The sequence below is a fragment of the Schistocerca cancellata genome, chromosome 1, assembly GCF_023864275.1.
Source record: "Schistocerca cancellata isolate TAMUIC-IGC-003103 chromosome 1, iqSchCanc2.1, whole genome shotgun sequence".
NCBI classification, from domain to species: Eukaryota; Metazoa; Arthropoda; class Insecta; order Orthoptera; family Acrididae; genus Schistocerca; species Schistocerca cancellata.
This window is the reverse complement of record NC_064626.1, coordinates 348,138,042-348,161,100: the sequence shown is the minus strand read 5'-3', so window position 1 is coordinate 348,161,100 and position 23,059 is coordinate 348,138,042. Positions and strand designations below refer to the sequence as shown.

General features: G+C 51.0%; 7 non-coding genes across 7 annotated transcripts; all 7 read left to right on the top strand.

Moving 5' to 3' along the window:
• Positions 1-2,271: 2,271 nt before the first annotated feature.
• Positions 2,272-2,345, top strand: Trnas-cga (transfer RNA serine (anticodon CGA)). The gene has a single exon. It is a non-coding gene; the product is annotated as a tRNA-Ser (tRNA).
• A 2,040-nt stretch (positions 2,346-4,385) lies between these two features.
• On the top strand, positions 4,386-4,459 carry Trnas-cga (transfer RNA serine (anticodon CGA)). Its single transcript has one exon. It is a non-coding gene; the product is annotated as a tRNA-Ser (tRNA).
• A 7,474-nt stretch (positions 4,460-11,933) lies between these two features.
• Trnas-cga (transfer RNA serine (anticodon CGA)) lies at positions 11,934-12,007 on the top strand. Its single transcript has one exon. It is a non-coding gene; the product is annotated as a tRNA-Ser (tRNA).
• A 4,346-nt stretch (positions 12,008-16,353) lies between these two features.
• Positions 16,354-16,427, top strand: Trnas-cga (transfer RNA serine (anticodon CGA)). Its single transcript has one exon. It is a non-coding gene; the product is annotated as a tRNA-Ser (tRNA).
• Positions 16,428-19,264: 2,837 nt separating this feature from the next.
• Trnas-cga (transfer RNA serine (anticodon CGA)) lies at positions 19,265-19,338 on the top strand. Its single transcript has one exon. It is a non-coding gene; the product is annotated as a tRNA-Ser (tRNA).
• Positions 19,339-20,768: 1,430 nt separating this feature from the next.
• Positions 20,769-20,842, top strand: Trnas-cga (transfer RNA serine (anticodon CGA)). Its single transcript has one exon. It is a non-coding gene; the product is annotated as a tRNA-Ser (tRNA).
• A 1,737-nt stretch (positions 20,843-22,579) lies between these two features.
• Positions 22,580-22,653, top strand: Trnas-cga (transfer RNA serine (anticodon CGA)). Its single transcript has one exon. It is a non-coding gene; the product is annotated as a tRNA-Ser (tRNA).
• The last annotated feature ends 406 nt before the right edge of the window (positions 22,654-23,059 follow it).

Sequence of the window (23,059 nt, the reverse complement as noted above, 5' to 3'; positions counted from 1 at the left end):
AAACATCCCCCAGTCTGTGGCTAAGCCATGTCTCCGCAATATCCTTTCTTTCAGGAGTGCTAGTTCTGCAAGGTTCGCAGGAGAGCTTCTGTAAAGTTTGGAAGGTAGGAGACGAGGTACTGGCAGAAGTAAAGCTGTGAGGACCGGGAGTGAGTCGTTCTTCGGTAGCTCAGTTGGTAGAGCACTTGCCCGCGAAAGGCAAAGGTCCCGAGTTCGAGTCTCGGTCGGGCACACAGTTTTAATCTGCCAGGAAGTTTCATATCAGCGCACATTCCGCTGCAGAGAGAAAAATCTCATTCTGGAAACATCCCCCTGGCTGTGGCTAAGCCATGTCTCCGCAATATCCTTTCTTTCAGGAGTGCTAGTTCTGCAAGGTTCGCAGGAGAGCTTCTGTAAAGTTTGGAAGGTAGGAGACGAGGTACTGGCAGAAGTAAAGCTGTGAGGACCGGGCGTGAGTCGTTCTTCGGTAGCTCAGTTGGTAGAGCACTTGCCCGCGAAAGGCAAAGGTCCCAAGTTCGAGTCTCGGTCGGGCACACAGTTTTAATCTGCCAGGAAGTTTCATAACAGCGCACATTCTGCTGCAGAGTGAAAAATCTCATTCTGGAAACATCCCCCAGGCTGTGGCTAAGCCATGTCTCCGCAATATCCTTTCTTTCAGGAGTGATAGTTCTGCAAGGGTCGCAGGAGAGCTTCTGTAAAGTTTGGAAGGTAGGAGACGATGTACTGGCAGAAGTAAAGCTGTGAGGACCGGGCGTGAGTCGTTCTTCGGTAGCTCAGTTGGTAGAGCACTAGCCCGCGAAAGGCAAAGTTCCCGAGTTCGAGTCTCGGTCGGGCACACAGTTTTAATCTGCCAAGAAGTTTCATATCAGCGCACATTCCGCTGCAGAGTGAAAAATCTCATTCTGGAAACATCCCCCAGGCTGTGGCTAAGCCATGTCTCCGCAATATCCTTTCTTTCAGGAGTGCTAGTTCTGCAAGGTTCGCAGGAGAGCTTCTGTAAAGTTTGGAAGGTAGGAGACGAGGTACTGGCAGAAGTAAAGCTGTGAGGACCGGGCATGAGTCGTTGTTCGGTAGCTCAGTTGGTAGAGCACTTGCTCGCGAAAGGCAAAGGTCCCGAGTTCTAGTCTCGGTCGGGCACACAGTTTTAATCTACCAGGAAGTTTCATATCAGCGCACATTCCGCTGCAGAGTGAAAAATCTCATTCTGGAAACATCCCCCAGGCTGTTGCTAAGCCATGTCTCCGCAATATCCTTTCTTTCAGGAGTGCTAGTTCTGCAAGGTTCGCAGGAGAGATTCTGTAAAGTTTGGAAGGTAGGAGACGAGGTACTGGCAGAAGTAAAGCTGTGAGGACCGGGCGTGAGTCGTTCTTCGGTAGCTCAGTTGGTAGAGCACTTGCCCACGAAAGGCAAAGGTCCCGAGTTCGAGTCTCGGTCGGGCACACTGTTTTAATCTGCCAGGAAGTTTCATATCAGCGCACATTCTGCTGCAGAGTGAAAAATCACATTCTGGAAACATCCCCCAGGCTGTGGCTAAGCCATGTCTCCGCAATATCCTTTCTTTCAGGAGTGCTAGTTCTGCAAGGTTCGCAGGAGAGCTTCTGTAAAGTTTGGAAGGTAGGAGACGAGGTACTGGCAGAAGTAAAGCTGTGAGGACCGGGCGTGAGTCGTTCTTCGGTAGCTCAGTTGGTAGAGCACTTGCCCGCGAAAGGCAAAGATTCCGAGTTCGAGTCTCGGTCGGGCACACAGTTTTAATCTGCCAGGAAGTTTCATATCAGCGCACATTCCGCTACAGAGTGAAAAATCTCATTCTGGAAACATCCCCCAGGCTGTGGCTAAGCCATGTCTCCGCAATATCCTTTCTTTCAGGAGTGCTAGTTCTGCAAGGTTCGCAGGAGAGCTTCTGTAAAGTTTGGAAGGTAGGAGACGAAGTACTGGCAAAAGTAAAATTGTGAGGACCGGGCGTGAGTCGTTCTTCGGTAGCTCAGTTGGTAGAGCACTTGCCCGCGAAAGGCAAAGGTCCTGAGTTCGAGTCTCGGTCGGGCACACAGTTTTAATCTGCAGGAAGTTTCATATCAGCGCATATTCCGCTGCAGAGTGAAAAATCTCATTCTGGAAACATCCCCCAGGCTGTTGCTAAGCCATGTCTCCGCAATATCCTTTCTTTCAGGAGTGCTAGTTCTGCAAGGTTTGCAGGAGAGATTCTGCAAAGTTTGGAAGGTAGGAGACGAGGTACTGGCAGAAGTAAAGCTGTGAGGACCGGGCGTGAGTCGTTGTTCGGTAGCTCAGTTGGTAGAGCACTTGCCCGCGAAAGGCAAAGGTCCCGAGTTCGAGTCTCGGTCGGGCACACAGTTTTAATCTGCCAGGAAGTTTCATATCAGCGCACATTCCGCTGCAGAGTGAAAAATCTCATTCTGGAAACATCCCCCAGGCTGTGGCTAAGCCATGTCTCCGCAATATCCTTTCTTTCAGGAGTGCTAGTTCTGCAAGGTTCGCAGGAGAGCTTCTGTAAAGTTTGGAAGGTAGGAGACGAGGTACTGGCAGAAGTAAAGCTGTGAGGACCGGGCGTGAGTCGTTCTTCGGTAGCTCAGTTGGTAGAGCACTTGCCCGCGAAAGGCAAAGGTCCCGAGTTCGAGTCTCGGTCGGGCACACAGTTTTAATCTGCCAGGAAGTTTCATATCAGCGCACATTCTGCTGCAGAGTGAAAAATCTCATTCTGGAAACATCCCCCAGGCTTTGGCTAAGCCATGTCTCCGCAATATCCTTTCTTTCAGGAGTGCTAGTTCTGCAAGGGTCGCAGGACAGCTTCTGTAAAGTTTGGAAGGTAGGAGACGAGGTACTGGCAGAAGTAAAGCTGTGAGGACCGGGCGTGAGTCGTTCTTCAGTAGCTCAGTTGGTAGAGCACTTGCCCGCGAAAGGCAAAGGTCCCGAGTTCGAGTCTCGGTCGGGCACACAGTTTTAATCTGCCAGGAAGTTTCATATCAGCGCACATTCCGCTGCAGAGTGAAAAATCTCATTCTGGAAACATCCCCCAGGCTGTGGCTAAGCCATGTCTCCGCAATATCCTTTCTTTCAGGAGTGCTAGTTCCGCAAGGTTCGCAGGAGAGATTCTGTAAAGTTTGGAAGGTAGGAGACGAGGTAATGGCAGAAGTAAAGCTGTGAGGACCGGGCGTGAGTCGTTCTTTGGTAGCTCAGTTGGTAGAGCACTTGCCCGCGAAAGGCAAAGGTCCCGAGTTCGAGTCTCGGTCGGGCACACAGTTTTAATCTGCCAGGAAGTTTCATATCACCGCACATTTCGCTCCAGAGTGAAAAATCTCATTCTGGAAACATCCCCCAGGCTGTGGCTAAGCCATGTCTCCGCAATATCCTTTCTTTCAGGAGTGCTAGTTCTGCAAGGTTCGCAGGAGAGCTTCTGTAAAGTTTGGAAGGTAGGAGACGAGATACTGGCAGAAGTAAAGCTGTGAGGACCGGGAGTGAGTCGTTCTTCGGTATTTCAGCTGGTAGAGCACTTGCCCGCGAAAGGCAAAGGTCCCAAGTTCGAGTCTCGGTCGGGCACACAGTTTTAATCTGCCAGGAAGTTTCATATCAGCGCACATTCCGCTGCAGAGTGAAAAATCTCATTCTGGAGACATCCCCCTGGCTGTGGCTAAGCCATGTCTCCGCAATATCCTTTCTTTCAGGAGTGCTAGTTCTGCAAGGGTCGCAGGAGAGCTTCTGTAAAGTTTGGAAGGTAGGAGACGAGGTACTGGCAGAAGTAAAGCTGTGAGGACCGGGCGTGAGTCGTTCTTCGGTAGCTCAGTTGGTATAGCACTTGCCCGCGAAAGGCAAAGTTCCCGAGTTCGAGTCTCGGTCGGGCACACAGTTTTAATCTGCCAAGAAGTTTCATATCAGCGCACATTCCGCTGCAGAGTGAGAAATCTCATTCTGGAAACATCCCCCAGGCTGTGGCTAAGCCATGTCTCCGCAATATCCTTTCTTTCAGGAGTGCTAGTTCTGCAAGCTTCGCAGGAGAGCTTCTGTAAAGTTTGGAAGGTAGGAGACGAGGTACTGGCAGAAGTAAAGCTGTGAGGACCGGGCATGGGTTGTTGTTCGGTAGCTCAGTTGGTAGAGCACTTGCCCGCGAAAGGCAAAGGTCCCGAGTTCTAGTCTCGGTCGGGCACACTGTTTTAATCTGCCAGGAAGTTTCATATCAGCGCACATTCCGCTGCAGAGTGAAAAATCACATTCTGGAAACATCCCCCAGGCTGTGGCTAAGCCATGTCTCCGCAATATCCTTTCTTTCAGGAGTGCTAGTTCTGCAAGGTTCGCAGGAGAGCTTCTGTAAAGTTTGGAAGGTAGGAGACGAGGTACTGGCAGAAGTAAAGCTGTGAGGACCGGGCGTGAGTCGTTGTTCGGTAGCTCAGTTGGTAGAGCACTTGCCCGCGAAAGGCAAAGGTCCCGAGTTCGAGTCTCGGTCGGGCACACAGTTTTAATCTGCCAGGAAGTTTCATATCAGCGCACATTCCGCTGCAGAGTGAAAAATCTCATTCTGGAAACATCCCCCAGGCTGTGGCTAAGCCATGTCTCCGCAATATCCTTTCTTTCAGGAGTGCTAGTTCTGCAAGGTTCGCAGGAGAGCTTCTGTAAAGTTTGGAAGGTAGGAGACGAGGTACTGGCAGAAGTAAAGCTGTGAGGACCGGGCGTGAGTCGTTCTTCGGTAGCTCAGTTGGTAGAGCACTTGCCCGCGAAAGGCAAAGGTCCCGAGTTCGAGTCTCGGTCGGGCACACAGTTTTAATCTGCCAGGAAGTTTCATATCAGCGCACATTCTGCTGCAGAGTGAAAAATCTCATTCTGGAAACATCCCCCAGGCTTTGGCTAAGCCATGTCTCCGCAATATCCTTTCTTTCAGGAGTGCTAGTTCTGCAAGGGTCGCAGGACAGCTTCTGTAAAGTTTGGAAGGTAGGAGACGAGGTACTGGCAGAAGTAAAGCTGTGAGGACCGGGCGTGAGTCGTTCTTCAGTAGCTCAGTTGGTAGAGCACTTGCCCGCGAAAGGCAAAGGTCCCGAGTTCGAGTCTCGGTCGGGCACACAGTTTTAATCTGCCAGGAAGTTTCATATCAGCGCACATTCCGCTGCAGAGTGAAAAATCTCATTCTGGAAACATCCCCCAGGCTGTGGCTAAGCCATGTCTCCGCAATATCCTTTCTTTCAGGAGTGCTAGTTCCGCAAGGTTCGCAGGAGAGATTCTGTAAAGTTTGGAAGGTAGGAGACGAGGTAATGGCAGAAGTAAAGCTGTGAGGACCGGGCGTGAGTCGTTCTTTGGTAGCTCAGTTGGTAGAGCACTTGCCCGCGAAAGGCAAAGGTCCCGAGTTCGAGTCTCGGTCGGGCACACAGTTTTAATCTGCCAGGAAGTTTCATATCACCGCACATTTCGCTGCAGAGTGAAAAATTTCATTCTGGAAACATCCCCCAGGCTGTGGCTAAGCCATGTCTCCGCAATATCCTTTCTTTCAGGAGTGCTAGTTCTGCAAGGTTCGCAGGAGAGCTTCTGTAAAGTTTGGAAGGTAGGAGACGAGGTACTGGCAGAAGTAAAGCTGTGAGGACCGGGAGTGAGTCGTTCTTCGGTATTTCAGCTGGTAGAGCACTTGCCCGCGAAAGGCAAAGGTCCCAAGTTCGAGTCTCGGTCGGGCACACAGTTTTAATCTGCCAGGAAGTTTCATATCAGCGCACATTCTGCTGCAGAGTGAAAAATCTCATTCTGGAGACATCCCCCTGGCTGTGGCTAAGCCATGTCTCCGCAATATCCTTTCTTTCAGGAGTGCTATTTCTGCAAGGGTCGCAGGAGAGCTTCTGTAAAGTTTGGAAGGTAGGAGACGAGGTACTGGCAGAAGTAAAGCTGTGAGGACCGGGCGTGAGTCGTTCTTCGGTAGCTCAGTTGGTATAGCACTTGCCCGCGAAAGGCAAAGTTCCCGAGTTCGAGTCTCGGTCGGGCACACAGTTTTAATCTGCCAAGAAGTTTCATATCAGCGCACATTCCGCTGCAGAGTGAAAAATCTCATTCTGGAAACATCCCCCAGGCTGTGGCTAAGCCATGTCTCCGCAATATCCTTTCTTTCAGGAGTGCTAGTTCTGCAAGCTTCGCAGGAGAGCTTCTGTAAAGTTTGGAAGGTAGGAGACGAGGTACTGGCAGAAGTAAAGCTGTGAGGACCGGGCATGAGTTGTTGTTCGGTAGCTCAGTTGGTAGAGCACTTGCCCGCGAAAGGCAAAGGTCCCGAGTTCTAGTCTCGGTCGGGCACACTGTTTTAATCTGCCAGGAAGTTTCATATCAGCGCACATTCCGCTGCAGAGTGAAAAATCACATTCTGGAAACATCCCCCAGGCTGTGGCTAAGCCATGTCTCCGCAATATCCTTTCTTTCAGGAGTGCTAGTTCTGCAAGGTTCGCAGGAGAGCTTCTGTAAAGTTTGGAAGGTAGGAGACGAGGTACTGGCAGAAGTAAAGCTGTGAGGACCGGGCGTGAGTCGTTCTTCGGTAGCTCAGTTGGTAGAGCACTTGCCTGCGAAAGCAAAGGTTCCGAGTTCGAGTCTCGGTCGGGCACACAGTTTTAATCTGCCAGGAAGTTTCATATCAGCGCACATTCCGCTGCAGAGTGAAAAATCTCATTCTGGAAACATCCCCCAGGCTGTGGCTAAGCCATGTCTCCGCAATATCCTTTCTTTCAGGAGTGCTAGTTCTGCAAGTGTCGCAGGAGAGCTTCTGTAAAGTTTGGAAGGTAGGAGACGAGGTACTGGCAGAAGTAAAGCTGTGAGGACCGGGCGTGAGTCGTTCTTCAGTAGCTCAGTTGGTAGAGCACTTGCCCGCGAAAGGCAAAGGTCCCGAGTTCGAGTCTCGGTCGGGCACACAGTTTTAATCTGCCAGGAAGTTTCATATCAGCGCACATTCCGCTGCAGAGTGAAAAATCTCATTCTGGAAACATCCCCCAGGCTGTGGCTAAGCCATGTCTCCGCAATATCCTTTCTTTCAGGAGTGCTAGTTCTGCAAGGTTCGCAGGAGAGATTCTGTAAAGTTTGGAAGGTAGGAGACGAGGTAATGGCAGAAGTAAAGCTGTGAGGACCGGGCGTGAGTCGTTCTTCGGTAGCTCAGTTGGTAGAGCACTTGCCCGCGAAAGGCAAAGGTCCCGAGTTCGAGTCTCAGGCGGGCACACAGTTTTAATCTGCCAGGAAGTTTCATATCAGCGCACATTTCGCTGCAGAGTGAAAAATCTCATTCTGGAAACATCCCCCAGGCTGTGGCTAAGCCATGTCTCCGCAATATCCTTTCTTTCAGGAGTGCTAGTTCTGCAAGCTTCGCAGGAGAGCTTCTGTAAAGTTTGGAAGGTAGGAGACGAGGTACTGGCAGAAGTAAAGCTGTGAGGACCGGGAGTGAGTCGTTCTTCGGTAGCTCAGTTGGTAGAGCACTTGCCCGCGAAAGGCAAAGGTCCCAAGTTCGAGTCTCGGTCGGGCACACAGTTTTAATCTGCCAGGAAGTTTCATATCAGCGCACATTCTGCTGCAGAGTGAAAAATCTCATTCTGGAGACATCCCCCTGGCTGTGGCTAAGCCATGTCTCCGCAATATCCTTTCTTTCAGGAGTGCTAGTTCTGCAAGGGTCGCAGGAGAGCTTCTGTAAAGTTTGGAAGGTAGGAGACGAGGTACTGGCAGAAGTAAAGCTGTGAGGACCGGGCGTGAGTCGTTCTTCGGTAGCTCAGTTGGTATAGCACTTGCCCGCGAAAGGCAAAGTTCCCGAGTTCGAGTCTCGGTCGGGCACACAGTTTTAATCTGCCAAGAAGTTTCATATCAGCGCACATTCCGCTGCAGAGTGAAAAATCTCATTCTGGAAACATCCCCCAGGCTGTGGCTAAGCCATGTCTCCGCAATATCCTTTCTTTCAGGAGTGCTAGTTCTGCAAGCTTCGCAGGAGAGCTTCTGTAAAGTTTGGAAGGTAGGAGACGAGGTACTGGCAGAAGTAAAGCTGTGAGGACCGGGCATGAGTCGTTGTTCGGTAGCTCAGTTGGTAGAGCACTTGCCCGCGAAAGGCAAAGGTCCCGAGTTCTAGTCTCGGTCGGGCACACTGTTTTAATCTGCCAGGAAGTTTCATATCAGCGCACATTCCGCTGCAGAGTGAAAAATCACATTCTGGAAACATCCCCCAGGCTGTGGCTAAGCCATGTCTCCGCAATATCCTTTCTTTCAGGAGTGCTAGTTCTGCAAGGTTCGCAGGAGAGCTTCTGTAAAGTTTGGAAGGTAGGAGACGAGGTACTGGCAGAAGTAAAGCTGTGAGGACCGGGCGTGAGTCGTTCTTCGGTAGCTCAGTTGGTAGAGCACTTGCCTGCGAAAGCAAATGTTCCGAGTTCGAGTCTCGGTCGGGCACACAGTTTTAATCTGCCAGGAAGTTTCATATCAGCGCACATTCTGCTGCAGAGTGAAAAATCTCATTCTGGAAACATCCCCCAGGCTGTGGCTAAGCCATGTCTCCGCAATATCCTTTCTTTCAGGAGTGCTAGTTCTGCAAGGGTCGCAGGAGAGCTTCTGTAAAGTTTGGAAGGTAGGAGACGAGGTACTGGCAGAAGTAAAGCTGTGAGGACCGGGCGTGAGTCGTTCTTCGGTAGCTCAGTTGGTAGAGCACTTGCCCGCGAAAGGCAAAGGTCCCGAGTTCGAGTCTTTGTCGGGCACACAGTTTTAATCTGCCAGGAAGTTTCATATCAGCGCACATTCCGCTGCAGAGTGAAAAATCTCATTCTGGAAACATCCCCCAGGCTGTGGCTAAGCCATGTCTCCGCAATATCCTTTCTTTCAGGAGTGCTAGTTCTGCAAGGTTCGCAGGAGAGCTTCTGTAAAGTTTGGAAGGTAGGAGACGAGGTACTGGCAGAAGTAAAGCTGTGAGGACCGGGCGTGAGTCGTTCTTCGGTAGCTCAGTTGGTAGAGCACTTGCCCGCGAAAGGCAAAGGTCCCGAGTTCGAGTCTCGGTCGGGCACACAGTTTTAATCTGCCAGGAAGTTTCATATCAGCGCACATTCTGCTGCAGAGTGATAAATCTCATTCTGGAAACATCCCCCAGGCTGTGGCTAAGCCATGTCTCCGCAATATCCTTTCTTTCAGGAGTGCTAGTTCTGCAAGGGTCGCAGGAGAGCTTCAGTAAAGTTTGGAAGGTAGGAGAGGAGGTACTGGCAGAAGTAAAGCTGTGAGGACCGGGCGTGAGTCGTTCTTTGGTAGCTCAGTTGGTAGAGCACTTGCCCGCGAAAGGCAAAGTTCCCGAGTTCGAGTCTCGGTCGGGCACACAGTTTTAATCTGCCAGGAAGTTTCATATCAGCGCACATTCTGCTGCAGAGTGAAAAATCTCATTCTGGAAACATCCCCCAGGCTGTGGCTAAGCCATGTCTCCGCAATATCCTTTCTTTCAGGAGTGCTAGTTCTGCAAGGGTCGCAGGAGAGCTTCTGTAAAGTTTGGAAGGTAGGAGACGAGGTACTGGCAGAAGTAAAGCTGTGAGGACCGGGCGTGTGTCGTTCTTCGGTAGCTCAGTTGGTAGAGCACTTGCCCGCGAAAGGCAAAGGTACCGAGTTCGAGTCTCGGTCGGGCACACAGTTTTAATCTGCCAGGAAGTTTCATATCAGCGCACATTCTGCTGCAGAGTGAAAAATCTCATTCTGGAAACATCCCCCAGGCTGTGGCTAAGCCATGTCTCCGCAATATCCTTTCTTTCAGGAGTGCTAGTTCTGCAAGGTTCGCATGAGAGCTTCTGTAAAGTTTGGAAGGTAGGAGACGAGGTACTGGCAGAAGTAAAGCTGTGAGGACCGTGCGTGAGTCGTTCTTCGGTAGCTCAGTTGGTAGAGCAGTTGCCCGCGAAAGGCTAAGTTCCCGAGTTCGAGTCTCGGTCGGGCACACAGTTTTAATCTGCCAGGAAGTTTCATATCAGCGCACATTCCGCTGCAGAGTGAAAAATCTCATTCTGGAAACATGCCCCAGGCTGTGGCTAAGCCATGTCTCCGCAATATCCTTTCTTTCAGGAGTGCTAGTTCTGCAAGGTTCGCAGGAGAGATTCTGTAAAGTTTGGAAGGTAGGAGACGAGGTACTGGCAGAAGTAAAGCTGTGAGGACCGGGCGTGAGTCGTTCTTCGGTAGCTCAGTTGGTAGAGCACTTGCCCGCGAAAGGCAAAGTTCCCGAGTTCGAGTCTCGGTCGGGCACACAGTTTTAATCTGCCAGGAAGTTTCATATCAGCGCACATTCCGCTGCAGAGTGAAAAATCTCATTCTGGAAACATCCCCCAGGCTGTGGCTAAGCCATGTCTCCGCAATATCCTTTCTTTCAGGAGTGCTAGTTCTGCAAGGTTCGCAGGAGAGCTTCTGTAAAGTTTGGAAGGTAGGAGACGAGGTACTGGCAGAAGTAAAGCTGTGAGGACCGGGCGTGAGTCGTTCTTCGGTAGCTCAGTTGGTAGAGCACTTGCCCGCGAAAGGCAAAGGTCCCGAGTTCGAGTCTCGGTCGGGCACACAGTTTTAATCTGCCAGGAAGTTTCATATCAGCGCACATTTTGCTGCAGAGTTAAAAATCTCATTCTGGAAACATCCCCCAGGCTGTGGCTAAGCCATGTCTCCGCAATATCCTTTCTTTCAGGAGTTCTAGTTCTGCAAGCTTCGCAGGAGAGCTTCTGTAAAGTTTGGAAGGTAGGAGACGAGGTACTGGCAGAAGTAAAGCTGTGAGGACCGGGCGTGAGTCGTTCTTCGGTAGCTAAGTTGGTAGAGCACTTGCCCGCGAAAGGCAAAGGTCCCGAGTTCGAGTCTCGGTCGGGCACACAGTTTTAATCTGCCAGGAAGTTTCATATCAGCGCACATTCCGCTGCAGAGTGAAAAATCTCATTCTGGAAACATGCCCCAGGCTGTGGCTAAGCCATGTCACCGCAATATCCTTTCTTTCAGGAGTGCTAGTTCTGCAAGTTTCGCAGGAGAGCTTCTGTAAAGTTTGGAAGGTAGGAGACGAGGTACTGGCAGAAGTAAAGCTGTGAGGACCGGGTGTGAGTCGTTCTTCGGTAGCTCCGTTGGTAGAGCACTTGCCCGCGAAAGGCAAAGGTCCCGAGTTCGAGTCTCGGTCGGGCACACAGTTTTAATCTGCCAGGAAGTTTCATATCAGCGCACATTCCGCTGCAGAGTGAAAAATCTCATTCTGGAAACATCCCCCAGGCTGTTGCTAAGCCATGTCTCCGCAATATCCTTTCTTTCAGGAGTGCTAGTTCTGCAAGGTTCGCAGGAGAGATTCTGTAAAGTTTGGAAGGTAGGAGACGAGGTACTGGCAGAAGTAAAGCTGTGAGGACCGGGCGTGAGTCGTTCTTCGGTAGCTCAGTTGGTAGAGCACTTGCCCGCGAAAGGCAAAGGTCCCGAGTTCGAGTCTCGGTCGGGCACACAGTTTTAATCTGCCAGGAAGTTTCATATCAGCGCACATTCTGCTGCAGAGTGAAAAATCTCATTCTGGAAACATCCCCCTGGCTGTGGCTAAGTCATGTCTCCGCAATATCCTTTCTTTCAGGAGTGCTAGTTCTGCAAGGTTCGCAGGAGAGCTTCTGTAAAGTTTGGAAGGTAGGAGACGAGGTACTGGCAGAAGTAAAGCTGTGAGGACCGGGCGTGAGTCGTTCTTCGGTAGCTCAGTTTGTAGAGCACTTGCCCGCGAAATGCAAAGTTCCCGAGTTCGAGTCTCGGTCGGGCACACAGTTTTAATGTGCCAGGAAGTTTCATATCAGCGCACATTCCGCTGCAGAGTGAAAAATCTCATTCTGGAAACATCCCCCAGGCTGTGGCTAAGCCATGTCTCCGCAATATCCTTTCTTTCAGGAGTGCTAGTTCTGCAAGGTTCGCAGGAGAGCTTCTGTAAAGTTTGGAAGGTAGGAGACGAGGTACTGGCAGAAGTAAAGCTGTGAGGACCGGGCATGAGTCGTTGTTCGGTAGCTCAGTTGGTAGAGCACTTGCCCGCGAAAGGCAAAGGTCCCGAGTTCGAGTCTCGGTCGGGCACACAGTTTTAATCTGCCAGGAAGTTTCATATCAGCGCACATTCCGCTGCAGAGTGAAAAATCTCATTCTGGAAACATCCCCCAGGCTGTGGCTAAGCCATGTCTCCGCAATATCCTGTCTTTCAGGAGTGCTAGTTCTGCAAGTTTCGCAGGAGAGCTTCTGTAAAGTTTGGAAGGTAGGAGACGAGGTACTGGCAGAAGTAAAGCTGTGAGGACCGGGCGTGAGTCGTTCTTTGGTAGCTCAGTTGGTAGAGCACTTGCTCGCGAAAGGCAAAGGTCCCGAGTTCGAGTCTCGGTCGGGCACACAGTTTTAATCTGCCAGGAAGTTTCATATCAGCGCACACTCCGCTGCAGAGTGAAAAATCTCATTCTGGAAACATCCCCCAGGCTGTGGCTAAGCCATGTCTCCGTAATATCCTTTCTTTCAGGAGTGCTAGTTCTGCAAGGGTCGCAGGAGAGCTTCTGTAAAGTTTGGAAGGTAGGAGACGAGGTACTGGCAGAAGTAAAGCTGTGAGGACTGGGCGTGAGTCGTTCTTCGGTAGCTCAGTTGGTAGAGCACTTGCCCGCGAAAGGCAAAGGTCCCGAGTTCGAGTCTCGGTCGGGCACACAGTTTTTATCTGCCAGGAAGTTTCATATCAGCGCACATTCTGCTGCAGAGTGAAAAATCTCATTCTGGAAACATCCCCCAGGCTGTGGCTAAGCCATGTCTCCGCAATATCCTTTCTTTCAGGAGTGCTAGTTCTGCAAGGGTCGCAGGAGAGCTTCTGTAAAGTTTGGAAGGTAGGAGACGAGGTACTGGCAGAAGTAAATCTGTGAGGACCGGGCGTGAGTCGTTCTTCGGTAGCTCAGTTGGTAGAGCACTTGCCCGCGAAAGGCAAAGGTCCCGAGTTCGAGTCTTTGTCGGGCACACAGTTTTAATCTGCCAGGAAGTTTCATATCAGCGCACATTCCGCTGCAGAATGAAAAATCTCATTCTGGAAACATCCCCCAGGCTGTGGCTAAGCCATGTCTCCGCAATATCCTTTCTTTCAGGAGTGCTAGTTCTGCAAGGTTCGCAGGAGAGCTTCTGTAAAGTTTGGAAGGTAGGAGACGAGGTACTGGCAGAAGTAAAGCTGTGAGGACCGGGCGTGATCAGCGCACATTCTGCTGTAGAGTGAAAAATCTCATTCTGGAAACATCCCCCAGGCTGTGGCTAAGCCATGTCTCCGCAATATCCTTTCTTTCAGGAGTGCTAGTTCTGCAAGGGTCGCAGGAGAGCTTCTGTAAAGTTTGGAAGGTAGGAGACGAGGTACTGGCAGAAGTAAAGCTGTGAGGACCGGGCGTGAGTCGTTCTTCGGTAGCTCAGTTGGTAGAGCACTTGCCCGCGAAAGGCAAAGGTCCCGAGTTCTAGTCTCGGTCGGGCACACTGTTTTAATCTGCCAGGAAGTTTCATATCAGCGCACATTCCGCTGCAGAGTGAAAAATCACATTCTGGAAACATCCCCCAGGCTGTGGCTAAGCCATGTCTCCGCAATATCCTTTCTTTCAGGAGTGCTAGTTCTGCAAGGTTCGCAGGAGAGCTTCTGTAAAGTTTGGAAGGTAGGAGACGACGTACTGGCAGAAGTAAAGCTGTGAGGACCGGGCGTGAGTCGTTCTTCGGTAGCTCAGTTGGTAGAGCACTTGCCTGCGAAAGCAAAGGTTCCGAGTTCGAGTCTCGGTCGGGCACACAGTTTTAATCTGCCAGGAAGTTTCATATCAGCGCACATTCTGCTGCAGAGTGAAAAATCTCATTCTGGAAACATCCCCCAGGCTGTGGCTAAGCCATGTCTCCGCAATATCCTTTCTTTCAGGAGTGCTAGTTCTGCAAGGGTCGCAGGAGAGCTTCTGTAAAGTTTGGAAGGTAGGAGACGAGGTACTGGCAGAAGTAAAGCAGTGAGGACCGGGCGTGAGTCGTTCTTCGGTAGCTCAGTTGGTAGAGCACTTGCCCGCGAAAGGCAAAGGTCCCGAGTTCGAGTCTTTGTCGGGCACACAGTTTTAATCTGCCAGGAAGTTTCATATCAGCGCACATTCCGCTGCAGAGTGAAAAATCTCATTCTGGAAACATCCCCCAGGCTGTGGCTAAGCCATGTCTCCGCAATATCCTTTCTTTCAGGAGTGCTAGTTCTGCAAGGTTCGCAGGAGAGCTTCTGTAAAGTTTGGAAGGTAGGAGACGAGGTACTGGCAGAAGTAAAGCTGTGAGGACCGGGCGTGAGTCGTTCTTCGGTAGCTCAGTTGGTAGAGCACTTGCCCGCGAAAGGCAAAGGTCCCGAGTTCGAGTCTCGGTCGGGCACACAGTTTTAATCTGCCAGGAAGTTTCATATCAGCGCACATTCTGCTGCAGAGTGAAAAATCTCATTCTGGAAACATCCCCCAGGCTGTGGCTAAGCCATGTCTCCGCAATATCCTTTCTTTCAGGAGTGATAGTTCTGCAAGGGTCGCAGGAGAGCTTCAGTAAAGTTTGGAAGGTAGGAGAGGAGGTACTGGCAGAAGTAAAGCTGTGAGGACCGGGCGTGAGTCGTTCTTCGGTAGCTCAGTTGGTAGAGCACTTGCCCGCGAAAGGCAAAGGTCCCGAGTTCGAGTCTTTGTCGGGCACACAGTTTTAATCTGCCAGGAAGTTTCATATCAGCGCACATTCCGGTGCAGAGTGAAAAATCTCATTCTGGAAACATCCCCCAGGCTGTGGCTAAGCCATGTCTCCGCAATATCCTTTCTTTCAGGAGTGCTAGTTCTGCAAGGTTCGCAGGAGAGCTTCTGTAAAGTTTGGAAGGTAGGAGACGAGGTACTGGCAGAAGTAAGCTGTGAGGACCGGGCGTGAGTCGTTCTTTGGTAGCTCAGTTGGTAGAGCACTTGCCCGCGAAAGGCAAAGTTCCCGAGTTCGAGTCTCGGTCGGGCACACAGTTTTAATCTGCCAGGAAGTTTCATATCAGCGCACATTCTGCTGCAGAGTGAAAAATCTCATTCTGGAAACATCCCCCAGGCTGTGGCTAAGCCATGTCTCCGCAATATCCTTTCTTTCAGGAGTGCTAGTTCTGCAAGGGTCGCAGGAGAGCTTCTGTAAAGTTTGGAAGGTAGGAGACGAGGTACTGGCAGAAGTAAAGCTGTGAGGACCGGGCGTGTGTCGTTCTTCGGTAGCTCAGTTGGTAGAGCACTTGCCCGCGAAAGGCAAAGGTCCCGAGTTCGAGTCTCGGTCGGGCACACAGTTTTAATCTGCCAGGAAGTTTCATATCAGCGCACATTCTGCTGCAGAGTGAAAAATCTCATTCTGGAAACATCCCCCAGTCTGTGGCTAAGCCATGTCTCCGCAATATCCTTTCTTTCAGGAGTGCTAGTTCTGCAAGGTTCGCATGAGAGCTTCTGTAAAGTTTGGAAGGTAGGAGACGAGGTACTGGCAGAAGTAAAGCTGTGAGGACCGTGCGTGAGTCTTTCTTCGGTAGTTCAGTTGGTAGAGCACTTGCCCGCGAAAGGCAAAGTTCCCGAGTTCGAGTCTCGGTCGGGCACACAGTTTTAATCTGCCAGGAAGTTTCATATCAGCGCACATTCCGCTGCAGAGTGAAAAATCTCATTCTGGAAACATGCCCCAGGCTGTGGCTAAGCCATGTCTCCGCAATATCCTTTCTTTCAGGAGTGCTAGTTCTGCAAGGTTCGCAGGAGAGATTCTGTAAAGTTTGGAAGGTAGGAGACGAGGTACTGGCAGAAGTAAAGCTGTGAGGACCGGGCGTGAGTCGTTCTTCGGTAACTCAGTTGGTAGAGCACTTGCCCGCGAAAGGCAAAGTTCCCGAGTTCGAGTCTCGGTCGGGCACACAGTTTTAATCTGCCAGGAGGTTTCATATCAGCGCACATTCCGCTGCAGAGTGAAAAATCTCATTCTGGAAACATCCCCCAGGCTGTGGCTAAGCCATGTCTCCGCAATATCCTTTCTTTCAGGAGTGCTAGTTCTGCAAGGTTCGCAGGAGAGCTTCTGTAAAGTTTGGAAGGTAGGAGACGAGGTACTGGCAGAAGTAAAGCTGTGAGGACCGGGCGTGAGTCGTTCTTCGGTAGCTCAGTTGGTAGAGCACTTGCCCGCGAAAGGCAAAGGTCCCGAGTTCGAGTCTCGGTCGGGCACACAGTTTTAATCTGCCAGGAAGTTTCATATCAGCGCACATTTCGCTGCAGAGTGAAAAATCTCATTCTGGAAACATCCCCCAGGCTGTGGCTAAGCCATGTCTCCGCAATATCCTTTCTTTCAGGAGTGCTAGTTCTGCAAGCTTCGCAGGAGAGCTTCTGTAAAGTTTGGAAGGTAGGAGACGAGGTACTGGCAGAAGTAAAGCTGTGAGGACCGGGCGTGAGTCGTTGTTCGGTAGCTCAGTTGGTAGAGCACTTGCCCGCGAAAGGCAAAGGTCCCGAGTTCGAGTCTCGGTCGGGCACACAGTTTTAATCTGCCAGGAAGTTTCATATCAGCGCACATTCCGCTGCAGAGTGAAAAATCTCATTCTGGAAACATGCCCCAGGCTGTGGCTAAGCCATGTCTCCGCAATATCCTTTCTTTCAGGAGTGCTAGTTCTGCAAGTTTCGCAGGAGAGCTTCTGTAAAGTTTGGAAGGTAGGAGACGAGGTACTGGCAGAAGTAAAGCTGTGAGGACCGGGTGTGAGTCGTTCTTCGGTAGCTCAGTTGGTAGAGCACTTGCCCGCGAAAGGCAAATGTCCCGAGTTCGAGTCTCGGTCGGGCACACAGTTTTAATCTGCCAGGAAGTTTCATATCAGCGCACATTCCGCTGCAGAGTGAAAAATCTCATTCTGGAAACATCCCCCAGGCTGTGGCTAAGCCATGTCTCCGCAATATCCTTTCTTTCAGGAGTGCTAGTTCTGCAAGGTTCGCAGGAGAGATTCTGTAAAGTTTGGAAGGTAGGAGACGAGGTACTGGCAGAAGTAAAGCTGTGAGGACCGGGCGTGAGTCGTTCTTCGGTAGCTCAGTTGGTAGAGCACTTGCCCGCGAAAGGCAAAGGTCCCGAGTTCGAGTCTCGGTCGGGCACACAGTTTTAATCTGCCAGGAAGTTTCATATCAGCGCACATTCCGCTGCAGAGTGAAAAATCTCATTCTGGAAACATCCCCCAGGCTGTGGCTAAGCCATGTCTCCGCAATATCCTTTCTTTCAGGAGTGCTAGTTCTGCAAGGTTCGCAGGAGAGCTTCTGTAAAGTTTGGAAGGTAGGAGACCAGGTACTGGCACAAGTAAAGCTGTGAGGACCGGGCGTGAGTCGTTCTTCGGTAGCTCAGTTGGTAGAGCAGTTGCCCGCGAAAGGCAAAGGTCCCGAGTTCGAGTCTCGGTCGGGCACACAGTTTTATTCTGCCAGGAAGTTTCATATCAGCGCACATTCTGCTGCAGAGTGAAAAATCTCATTCTGGAAACATCCCCCTGGCTGTGGCTAAGCCATGTCTCCGCAATATCCTTTCTTTCGGGAGTGCTAGTTCTGCAAGGTTCGCGGGAGAGCTTCTGTAAAGTTTGGAAGGTAGGAGACGAGGTACTGGCAGAAGTAAAGCTGTGAGGACCGGGCGTGAGTCGTTCTTCGGTAGCTCAGTTGGTAGAGCACTTGCCCGCGAAATGCAAAGTTCCCGAGTTCGAGTCTCGGTCGGGCACACAGTTTTAATCTGCCAGGAAGTTTCATATCAGCGCACATTCCGCTGCAGAGTGAAAAATCTCATTCTGGAAACATCCCCCAGGCTGTGGCTAAGCCATGTCTCCGCAATATCCTTTCTTTCAGGAGTGCTAGTTCTGCAAGGTTCGCAGGAGAGCTTCTGTAAAGTTTGGAAGGTAGGAGACGAGGTACTGGCAGAAGTAAAGCTGTGAGGACCGGGCATGAGTCGTTCTTCGGTAGCTCAGTTGGTAGAGCACTTGCCCGCGAAAGGCAAAGGTCCCGAGTTCGAGTCTCGGTCGGGCACACAGTTTTAATGTGCCAGGAAGTTTCATATCAGCGCACATTCCGCTGCAGAGTGAAAAATCTCATTCTGGAAACATCCCCCAGGCTGTGGCTAAGCCATGTCTCCGCAATATCCTGTCTTTCAGGAGTGCTAGTTCTGCAAGTTTCGCAGGAGAGCTTCTGTAAAGTTTGGAAGGTAGGAGACGAGGTACTGGCAGAAGTAAAGCTGTGAGGACTGGGCGTGAGTCGTTCTTCGGTAGCTCAGTTGGTAGAGCACTTGCCCGCGAAAGGCAAAGGTCCCGAGTTCGAGTCTCGGTCGGGCACACAGTTTTTATCTGCCAGGAAGTTTCATATCAGCGCACATTCTGCTGCAGAGTGAAAAATCTCATTCTGGAAACATCCCCCAGGCTGTGGCTAAGCCATGTCTCCGCAATATCCTTTCTTTCAGGAGTGCTAGTTCTGCAAGGGTCGCAGGAGAGCTTCTGCAAAGTTTGGAAGGTAGGAGACGAGGTACTGGCAGAAGTAAAACTGTGAGGACCGGGCGTGAGTCGTTCTTCGGTAGCTCAGTTGGTAGAGCACTTGCCCGCGAAAGGCAAAGGTCCCGAGTTCGAGTCTTTGTCGGGCACAAAGTTTTAATCTGCCAGGAAGTTTCATATCAGCGCACATTCCGCTGCAGAATGAAAAATCTCAATCTGGAAACATCCCCCAGGCTGTGGCTAAGCCATGTCTCCGCAATATCCTTTCTTTCAGGAGTGCTAGTTCTGCAAGGTTCGCAGGAGAGCTTCTGTAAAGTTTGGAAGGTAGGAGACGAGGTACTGGCAGAAGTAAAGCTGTGAGGACCGGGCGTGATCAGCGCACATTCTGCTGTAGAGTGAAAAATCTCATTCTGGAAACATCCCCTAGGCTGTGGCTAAGCCATGTCTCCGCATTATCCTTTCTTTCAGGAGTGCTAGTTCTGCAAGGGTCGCAGGAGAGCTTCTGTAAAGTTTGGAAGGTAGGAGACGAGGTACTGGCAGAAGTAAAGCTGTGAGGACCGGGCGTGAGTCGTTCTTCGGTAGCTCAGTTGGTAGAGCACTTGCCCGCGAAAGGCAAAGTTCCCGAGTTCGAGTCTCGGTCGGGCACACAGTTTTAATCTGCCAGGAAGTTTCATATCAGCGCACATTCCGCTGCAGAGTGAAAAATCTCATTCTGGAAACATCCCCCAGGCTGTGGCTAAGCCATGTCTCCGCAATATCCTTTCTTTCAGGAGTGCTAGTTCTGCAAGGTTCGCAGGAGAGCTTCTGTAAAGTTTGGAAGGTAGGAGACGAGGTACTGGCAGAAGTAAGCTGTGAGGACCGGGCGTGAGTCGTTGTTCGGTAGCTCAGTTGGTAGAGCACTTGCCCGCGAAAGGCAAAGGTCCCGAGTTCGAGTCTCGGTCGGGCACACAGTTTTAATTTGCCAGGAAGTTTCATATCAGCGCACATTCTGAGTGAAAAATCTCATTCTGGAAACATCCCCCAGGCTGTGGCTAAGCCATGTCTCCGCAATATCCTTTCTTTCAGGAGTGCTAGTTCTGCAAGGGTCGCAGGAGAGCTTCTGTAAAGTTTGGAAGGTAGGAGACGAGGTACTGGCAGAAGTAAAGCTGTGAGGACCATGCGTGAGTCGTTCTTCGGTAGCTCAGTTGGTAGAGCACTTGCCCGCGAAAGGCAAAGGTCCCGAGTTCGAGTCTCGGTCGGGCACACAGTTTTAATCTGCCAGGAAGTTTCATATCAGCGCACATTCTGCTGCAGAGTGAAAAATCTCATTCTGGAAACATCCCCCAGGCTGTAGCTAAGCCATATCTCCGCAATATCCTTTCTTTCAGGAGTGCTAGTTCTGCAAGGGTCGCAGGAGAGCTTCTGTAAAGTTTGGAAGGTAGGAGACGAGGTACTGGCAGAAGTAAAGCTGTGAGGACCGGGCGTGAGTCGTTCTTCGGTAGCTCAGTTGGTAGAGCACTTGCCCGCGAAAGGCAAAGTTCCCGAGTTCGAGTCTCGGTCGGGCACACAGTTTTAATCTGCCAGGAAGTTTCATATCAGCGCACATTCCGCTGCAGAGTGAAAAATCTCATTCTGGAAACATCCCCCAGGCTGTGGCTAAGCCATGTCTCCGCAATATCCTTTCTTTCAGGAGTGCTGGTTCTGCAAGGTTCGCAGGAGAGCTTCTGTAAAGTTTGGAAGGTAGGAGACGAGGTACTGGCAGAAGTAAAGCTGTGAGGACCGGGCGTGAGTCGTTCTTCGGTAGCTCAGTTGGTAGAGCACTTGCCCGCGAAAGGCAAAGTTCCCGAGTTCGAGTCTCGGTCGGGCACACAGTTTTAATCTGCCAGGAAGTTTCATATCAGGGCACATTCCGCTGCAGAGTGAAAAATCTCATTCTGGAAACATCCCGCTGGCTGTGGCTAAGCCATGTCTCCGCAATATCCTTTCTTTCAGGAGTGCTAGTTCTGCAAGGGTCGCAGGAGAGCTTCTGTAAAGTTTGGAAGGTAGGAGACGAGGTACTGGCAGAAGTAAAGCTGTGAGGACCGGGCGTGAGTCGTTCTTCGGTAGCTCAGTTGGTAGAGCACTTGCCCGCGAAATGCAAAGTTCCCGAGTTCGAGTCTCGGTCGGGCACACAGTTTTAATCTGCCAGGAAGTTTCATATCAGCGCACATTCCGCTGCAGAGTGAAAAATCTCATTCTGGAAACATCCCCCAGGCTGTGGCTAAGCCATGTCTCCGCAATATCCTTTCTTTCAGGAGTGCTAGTTCTGCAAGGTTCGCAGGAGACTTTCTGTAAAGTTTGGAAGGTAGGAGACGAGGTACTGGCAGAAGTAAAGCTGTGAGGACCGGGCATGAGTCGTTGTTCGGTAGCTCAGTTGGTAGAGCACTTGCCCGCGAAAGGCAAAGGTCCCGAGTTCGAGTCTCGGTCGGGCACACTGTTTTAATCTGCCAGGAAGTTTCATATCAGCGCACATTCCGCTGCAGAGTGAAAAATCTCATTCTGGAAACATCCCCCAGGCTGTGGCTAAGCCATGTCTCCGCAATATCCTTTCTTTCAGGAGTGCTAGTTCTGCAAGGTTCGCAGGAGAGCTTCTGTAAAGTTTGGAAGGTAGGAGACGAGGTACTGGCAGAAGTAAAGCTGTGAGGACCGGGCGTGAGTCGTTCTTCGGTAGCTCAGTTGGTAGAGCACTTGCCCGCGAAAGGCAAAGATCCCGAGTTCGAGTCTCGGTCGGGCACACAGTTTTAATCTGCCAGGAAGTTTCATATCAGCGCACATTCCGCTGCAGAGTGAAAAATCTCATTCTGGAAACATCCCCCAGGCTGTGGCTAAGCCATGTCTCCGCAATATCCTTTCTTTCAGGAGTGCTAGTTCTGCAAGGTTCGCAGGAAAGCTTCTGTAAAGTTTGGAAGGTAGGAGACGAGGTACTGGCAGAGGTAAAGCTGTGAGGACCGGGCGTGAGTCGTTCTTCGGTAGCTCAGTTGGTAGAGCACTTGCCCGCGAAAGGCAAAGGTCCCGAGTTCGAGTCTTTGTCGGGCACACAGTTTTAATCTGCCAGGAAGTTTCATATCAGCGCACATTCCGCTGCAGAGTGAAAAATCTCATTCTGGAAACATCCCCCAGGCTGTGGCTAAGCCATGTCTCCGCAATATCCTTTCTTTCAGGAGTGCTAGTTCTGCAAGGTTCGCAGGAGAGCTTCTGTAAAGTTTGGAAGGTAGGAGACGAGGTACTGGCAGAAGTAAAGCTGTGAGGACCGGGCGTGAGTCGTTCTTCGGTAGCTCAGTTGGTAGAGCACTTGCCCGCGATTCGCAAAGGTCCCGAGTTCGAGTCTCGGTCGGGCACACAGTTTTAATCTGCCAGGAAGTTTCATATCAGCGCACATTCTGCTGCAGAGTGAAAAATCTCATTCTGGAAACATCCCCCAGGCTGTGGCTAAGCCATGTCTCCGCAATATCCTTTCTTTCAGGAGTGCTAGTTCTGCAAGGGTCGCAGGAGAGCTTCAGTAAAGTTTGGAAGGTAGGAGACGAGGTACTGGCAGAAGTAAAGCTGTGAGGACCGGGCGTGAGTCGTTCTTCGGTAGCTCAGTTGGTAGAGCACTTGCCCGCGAAAGGCAAAGGTCCCGAGTTCGAGTCTTTGTCGGGCACACAGTTTTAATCTGCCAGGAAGTTTCATATCAGCGCACATTCCGCTGCAGAGTGAAAAATCTCATTCTGGAAACATCCCCCAGGCTGTGGCTAAGCCATGTCTCCGCAATATCCTTTCTTTCAGGAGTGCTAGTTCTGCAAGGTTCGCAGGAGAGCTTCTGTAAAGTTTGGAAGGTAGGAGACGAGGTACTGGCAGAAGTAAGCTGTGAGGACCGTGCGTGAGTCGTTCTTCGGTAGCTCAGTTGGTAGAGCACTTGCCCGCGAAAGGCAAAGGTCCCGAGTTCGAGTCTCGGTCGGGCACACAGTTTTAATCTGCCAGGAAGTTTCATATCAGCGCACATTTCGCTGCAGAGTGAAAAATCTCATTCTGGAAACATCCCCCAGGCTGTGGCTAAGCCATGTCTCCGCAATATCCTTTCTTTCAGGAGTGCTAGTTCTGCAAGCTTCGCAGGAGAGCTTCTGTAAAGTTTGGAAGGTAGGAGACGAGGTACTGGCAGAAGTAAAGCTGTGAGGACCGGGCGTGAGTCGTTGTTCGGTAGCTCAGTTGGTAGAGCACTTGCCCGCGAAAGGCAAAGGTCCCGAGTTCGAGTCTCGGTCGGGCACACAGTTTTAATCTGCCAGGAAGTTTCATATCAGCGCACATTCCGCTGCAGAGTGAAAAATCTCATTCTGGAAACATGCCCCAGGCTGTGGCTAAGCCATGTCTCCGCAATATCCTTTCTTTCAGGAGTGCTAGTTCTGCAAGTTTCGCAGGAGAGCTTCTGTAAAGTTTGGAAGGTAGGAGACGAGGTACTGGCAGAAGTAAAGCTGTGAGGACCGGGTGTGAGTTGTTCTTCGGTAGCTCAGTTGGTAGAGCACTTGCCCGCGAAAGGCAAAGGTCCCGAGTTCGAGTCTCGGTCGGGCACACAGTTTTAATCTGCCAGGAAGTTTCATATCAGCGCACATTCCGCTGCAGAGTGAAAAATCTCATTCTGGAAACATCCCCCAGGCTGTTGCTAAGCCATGTCTC